The 6,100-nt window shown below is 39.6% G+C and overlaps 1 pseudogene; it reads right to left on the bottom strand.

Annotated features, from left to right (window-relative positions):
* Nucleotides 1-906: 906 nt before the first annotated feature.
* On the bottom strand, nucleotides 907-1,577 carry LOC109460336 (peroxiredoxin-6; annotated as a pseudogene).
* Nucleotides 1,578-6,100: the final 4,523 nt, after the last annotated feature.

Genomic DNA, 6,100 nt, shown 5'->3' with positions numbered 1-6,100 from the left:
GGTCACAGATGACCTGCACTAGACCAGATTCTGGGCTTGATGAGGACAGCATCCCCATGGTTACAAATGGCAGTTACTTCAGGAAAGGATGGTACTGACACAGTGGATATAAAGGAAGTCAGATGGACACATGTCTTGTTAGGGAGACCACTTCAGGGACGGTGTAGGTGCCTGACCACTACATTGTACACCTGAAGCTGAAGCTGAATAATATTGAATGTCAACTATAATTAAATATATATCTAGTCATGGGATGTGGAGTACAGCATAGGGAATAGAGTCAATGGAACTGTAATAGTTATATACGATGTCAGAGGGGTAGTAGTTTGGGGAGGGGTTATCACTTTGTGAGGGGTGTAAATGTCTGACTATTATTAATACATTGTTTTGTACACCTGAAACTAATAAATAAAAATAAATAAATGAAAACATAATAGAGCAATTCTGGAACCTTCATGGACTAAGCTAGTATGGAAGCCTTCCTACTACAAACACCTGATAAGACTTGATAAAAGATAACCAAAGTTTTAAATACATGTTTAAATATCTATGCTCCCAAGAAACAAAGGGAAGTCCCTATATGCCCAAGGAAATTGAAAGGATGATTGGCAAGTACACAAACCAATACTCTGGCAGCCACGTAGCATGGGCTGAGATGGGCATGGGATGAAGTAGCGAGCAGAATCAAAAAGAGCCCACGCTAGCTAGGGGCTTCGTTTTTGTTTGTTTTGTTTTAAGTGCCATTTTCGCTTAATAAGCCAGTAGTTGAGCAACCTAAAGACCTTGGCTGTGATCACACCGGGCTATTTTTGTGGAACTGCTGTAGGAAACGTGATCGGCATCTGGTATCCTTCGGCTGGCTCACTGTGCTCATGAGCAGCTCCAGCATCAACTCCTCTGGGAGACCTACGGCTGGGGCGAGTAACGCAGGTATTTCTTCCCAGGTGGGAGCTCTTTGGTGAAGACTCATTTAGGGAAAATTTTCTTGGCTTCCTCTTCAGGGATGGTGGGAAGGACCATCACGCTGTCTCCATTCTTCCCCTAACCGGGGTAGCAACCCTCTTTTCTCCTGTCAGCTGGAGAGAGATAACGACTCTGAGAATCTCATCCAAGTTCCTGCTGGTGGTAGCTGGGTAGAGGATAGACAGCTTCAGTTTCTTGTCAGGACCAAAAATAAACACTACTCGAGCTGTCACAGGCATGTCCTTTTCATCCTTCTCTGCTGGCTCCAGGATGCCTAGAGGGTGGCGAGGTCCCAATGCTGATCATCAATGATAGGAAAAGGTAACTTTTCTGTGGGCTTCTCGCCATTGTAAGCATTGATATCCTTGCTCCAGGCAAGACGGTCTTCAATGCTGTCTACTAAAAGGGCAATCAGCTTAACGTTCCTCTTGGAAAATTCTGGTGCCAGCCTTGCAGCTCTGCAAAGCTCCGATACACACTGGGGTCAAGTCCCAAGGGTGGGAGAAGAGAATGCCCCATGAGTCTCCCAGATAGTTGTGGATACGGATGTGGCCAAGAGTAGCATTGACTTCAAAGTAGAGAGCCTTGTCCCCAAGAAGGAGACCTCCAGGCATGATGGCAGAGGTGACACAGGAGGATGAGGAAAGCTGGTTCTGACCTAGTAGGTGATACAGCGAAGTGGGGCCTGGAGGGAGGCTTTGGTTTTAAATACCCACAAAAAGGACTGGAAACAAGCCCTTGGGCCCACTCAGGGTGGAGGCAACAGAATTGAGATGGGTGTGATTCCGGGAGAAATTAATCAGAATGGACTATTAAAGAAACTGAAAATGCTATTGAAATAGCTACTCTTCCACATATAAATGCAATCCTAATCATTACCAAAAATAATGACACGATTTTAAGTTTTTTTCTCCAAACATCAAAGATCACTATAATATACAAACTCTTGAGGAGTTTAAAAATGAGTTCAATCTCTCCAACTCAGTTTTTAGAACTACTGTAACCAAGGACTATACAAGAAATGAAAATTACAGGTAATCTCATTTATAAACATAAATACAAAATTCCAAAATAAAGTTGCAGCAAACAGAATTAAGTAACAAATATTAAAAATAAGTAAATGAATAAATAAAATAAAAATCATGACCACTTCGATTTTAACCCTAGTGTGTCTGGAGCTTCATTATTTTTATTATGTAACAGGTAACAGTCCTGTCTCCTTCTCAATATACACGTGCAGCTACAAGGGTCGCTCTTTCAAATAGAAAACATAGTGACCGTGATTTTTTCTGCCCAGGCTCAAGATGTTATGAATTAGAAACTATGTAGAAATATGCCATTCAACTGACTAGCTTAATGGAAAAGACCTTTCTAGAAGAAGTCCATGTTCCTTCAATAAGTTCAACAATAGGCTGTCAATATTTATTTCAGTAGAAGGAAAGGAACTACATTTTAGAACCGGTAAAGTGTTTTTGCTTCTAACAAAAGACATTTCCCCATCTAGGCATCAAATGATTTTTACATTCACAAACACCCATTTTTTTTAAAACTCTCAGAAAAGTTTTAAGGAGTGTATGAATGCATATGAGTATAAATTTTTATTGTGTAATAACACATGCAGTTTTAGCACAGAAAGGCTACAATGTTATCTGAATTTTATACTCAAATGAAAATTACAGCAACTATCCATGTTGGAGACAGACTCCTGTTTAATGCCATAATTTAAACCCCACATCTTCATTCCGTTGATTGTACTGGGTTTTTATTTTGAAGGAAAAATGTTTTTTTCCCTTTGTGAAAGAAGTTCATACTCTGCTTCCTGACCGCTTCCAAACTATTTGGAATGATGCTTCATACTTTCAAAAATTATGCCCACATGTTACAAATCTAGAAGCTCTGGATGTGGTTGACACACTGTAGGGCTTCATATCATATTGTAATGTCCTGGTTAACTTGAGAGAAAGGGATCATCTTACAGGTGTTTTGAAAAAAATTAGAAGTGCTATTTAAGAGAGGACTAATAGCTTGTTTGTACTGCATTAGTTGGTCAACGTGTATTGAATGGGCACCTGCTTTGTACCAGATATGATGCTGGATATGGAAGAGGTAGCACATATTATGTCAGTTTTCACCCTTGCTCTCATGGACTTTGTGGACTGGAAATAGCTCTTGTTTCCAGATTCTGCAGACCTGCCTCGCCATTGAAAGCAGCCAAACGTGTATTTTCTTCTTTTGCCTCCTTCCCAGGGACATGCTTCTAGTCCAATGCAAAAGATAGAAAAACAAATATTGGCACTAAATGATAATACTACATGTGGCTTTCTTGCTCTCGTGCTAACAATAAAATGTGGTACCTAAAGAAGGGACAAGGAGTTGCCATGCCTTTGATACAGCAGCTCAGAATTAATTCCTACATAATTTATAGGAGGTTGTTTATCTTGGTTTTGTTTGGTTTTATCAGGAATGCTAGATATGGACTGTCATGCGGGAGACCCTGCTCGCTGCGCCATTTGTCGTGCAGGGTGTCATGCAGGGTGTCACGCAGGGTCTCAGTTCCTGCTCCCCACATAAAAACGCAGGATATGGTGAGGCCAAAAAGGAACACCCACGGAGCCATAGGCAGGGGAGTCATACCACTATATTCTCTCTGGCGGCACTATACTCTCACTGGAGGCTGGATCCACACTGTCCGCAAACCGCCATCCATGCTTGCCAGCCCAGCCGCCATCTTCTTGCCAGCCCCCATTCTTCTCTCTTCCTCTCTCTCTCCTAGCGTAGCCACAGCAGTTATATTAGTTGCCAATGGCTCACTGGTTACAGCTGACGGCCAACTAGCCACAGCTGATGGCCATGCAATCACAGTTGATGGCCATTTACTACCTGAGCCAGCACCTGTCTATGTGAGGCCGAGAGCCTGGAAACTACTTTCTGGGGCTCTGCCCCCACATGGACATTTGGTGACATTTCTCCTCTGCCTATAACACTTCAGAAGGCACAATTTACATGGGATTCTCTACAGTTCACAAATAAACTCTGAGAGTTTTTGTCTTCTACTGCATTTAATAGCCACAAATCTAAGAGTAACTATATGGCATGAGGGAAGAACTTCTAGGTCCCATTTTGAGATTGCTTTCTTCAAAATCAGGGCTTTGTTTCACATTAAATGATAGGAATGTAGTTAATATTACATTTTAAGAAAAATAACCACATTATAAGTGTTCCTAATTAAAAACAAAAAGGAAAGGAAAGAAATAAAGTATGCGTAGTCCTGACTCTGAGCTTGATATGTCTTCATGCATTAGAAAAAAATAAATAAATATGCTGATACATAAACTTTTGCTTTTATCCTAATGTCTTCTTACTTCCATATATTACAAACACTTACCATAGAAATTTTTACTTCCAAACATAATTTTTAATAACTTTGACCTTAGAGAGAAAACTAAAATTTACCTGAAGTGTTGAGGTATCAATCTAGATTCCATTCTAAATCTGCAGCTAGGATTTATAGATACCCACATTCAATTTGACCTAATTGTAATTCCCATAATATTAGGAGCAATGTAGTTGATGGAAAGGTATTAGATTTGTATCTGGAGATCTGTGTTTCAGTTGCTACTTTCTGTACTTTAATCTTGGTTAAGTCACCTCAGCTCTCCAAGCTTCAGTTTCTTAGTCTTTAGAAGAGAGAAAATATAATTTGTCTTGCAAACCTCATGGAATGGTTGTGAGAATCATATAAAAGGATGTGCTTTGTGACCTAAGGTTATGTCTACAAATGCAATGTTGCCTTATTCACATATTTATTTGCAAGTATGTTAACAAGTATATTGTAGTTACTTTGGATTGTTAGGATGAAAGAAATGTGGAAGTCTCTTGTACCATTGCACAGGCTATCCATCCCTTTTGCAAATGTGATCGAGCTTGACATATTCTAGAGTCCATAATGGGTGCTACACTGCCGTGTACTTTGTACTTTAAGGAAAATACCTAGAAGAATGTCTTCACATTTGAGTTATAGTTTCAAGTTTTCATTTTCTTCTAAACGCAGGGAGACAGGTGTTTCAGTGTGCCAAATATGTGCATCATTTAAACATAAAGCAAATGTGTCATATTCCTCCAAATGTAAATAAAATGCTGTGTTTTAAAAGATTAGGTCTAGTGGTATTCTCCACTCACAGGAATATATACTGCTATTTAACTGCTAACAAATTGTCAACCTCTCTCTCTCTTCATTTTTTATCCCAAAAAACTGTGTGCATAATTTATTTTCTACTTTTAGTGGAAGTTATAATACTAAGCACTAAGTGTTTTGATGTAAGAATATAATTCTGGTCAGCGAAATAAATATCCTTTGACATCTGTGTATCCAATTCTTATAAATCCTTAATCTCTTGTGAATCCAATTCTTACAAATCTTTTTATCTCTTGTGAATCTTCTCCTGGCTCTCTCTTTCCTCTTGTTGAAGTTTTTCTATTCTGCAACCATCCCACTCTCCCCACCTCCCAACCACCCTATGATTCTTTCAGATTCCTGTTTTATTGTGTCTGCAATATTTTCTTCTCCTCCAGTGCTTTCTACAATAGGCTCTTCTTTACAAAATAAGATCTAATTAAATGAAATCGTCTTCTGGGCAATGGGGGTTTCCTTTGTTCTATTTGGTTTTGTTTTACTGCCGTTGCAATATGGTGATCCGTGTCAAGAACATTTAAGTCAGGAAAGTGAAACTAAATCATTTCCCCTGTCGACATTATCTACAATGGAATGTTTTTTCACCCAAACTGTTCATGTTTTTTGTTTGTTTGTTTGTCAACATGAGGGAGGAAGGGAAAAGGACAAAACAAGAAGTAAGATCAAGAAGGTGTGGGGCCAAGGAATGGAATCGAATGCTGCAATGGAATGCTAACCACTCTTCACCACCATTCTAGCAAAGAAGGGACAAGACTCACAGAATCACTAGTCTGGGGTTTGTCCATTTTGTTTCCAATATACGTTTCATAGTTCCTAGAAAAAAGAATAAGGTGAAATATAATCTCTGCCATAACTCCTTTCCCCCTAGCCCCAGTGCTGTATTAAAAGTAGTGACATTATTGTGGAATGTCAGGTTGTTCCCACAGGAGTGTCCTTGCTCGTGCA

Source organism: Rhinolophus sinicus, chromosome X (assembly GCF_036562045.2).
Source record: "Rhinolophus sinicus isolate RSC01 chromosome X, ASM3656204v1, whole genome shotgun sequence".
Classification (NCBI taxonomy): domain Eukaryota; kingdom Metazoa; phylum Chordata; class Mammalia; order Chiroptera; family Rhinolophidae; genus Rhinolophus; species Rhinolophus sinicus.
Note: the sequence above shows the minus strand (reverse complement) of the source record. Positions and strands in the feature narration are given on the sequence as shown.